Source organism: Triticum dicoccoides, chromosome 3A (genome assembly GCF_002162155.2).
Source record: "Triticum dicoccoides isolate Atlit2015 ecotype Zavitan chromosome 3A, WEW_v2.0, whole genome shotgun sequence".
Classification (NCBI taxonomy): Eukaryota; Viridiplantae; Streptophyta; class Magnoliopsida; order Poales; family Poaceae; genus Triticum; species Triticum dicoccoides.
In genome coordinates this window covers 637,254,226-637,254,914 of record NC_041384.1, presented here as the reverse complement: position 1 = coordinate 637,254,914, position 689 = coordinate 637,254,226, and positions in this window count along the sequence as shown.

Sequence of the window (689 nt, the reverse complement as noted above, 5' to 3'; positions counted from 1 at the left end):
AAAAAGGCTGGACACTACCAGGGAGCAAAACGCTCGATCGTTTGTCCCACATCGGCTAGCGAGGTAAAGCTGGGCCGGTTTATAAGCCGCGCGCTGCTGCCTGAATTGTGCCTTCGGGAACACCCGGTAAATCAGAATATGTGCATGATAAGCATTCATCAGGATGACGCGGCTATTTTTTTATACCCAGAAAGGTCCTCATAGTACATGAGTTCCATTGATTTTATAGAAAAGTCCTCATAATTTCATTTTCATCTTTTGAGATCATTACGGCTACCAAATTATGGGTGCAGGCCAACTGTCAGTTTTCACTCTTAACCATGGCAAATCTTGTGGCCATGTATGCACATGAAATACTCCCTTTGTTTCATTTCGCATATTAGATTTGGCTGAAGTCAAATTTTGCAAAGTTTGACCAAATTTATATTAAAAATATCAACATCTACAATACCTAATAAGTAAAATATGAAATTATATTTTATGATGGATCTAATGATGTCGTTGTTGTATTGTGAATGTTAACAATTTTTTGTATAAGCTTGGTTAAATTTGAAGAGCTTGACTTAAGACAAATCTAATATGCAGAATAAAAAAATAGATACATAACCTTTTTTACGGGATAGGATGGAAGCGATGATGCACGATGCAACATGCCATGTGTTTTTTATACCCCACACGAGTTTACTGAC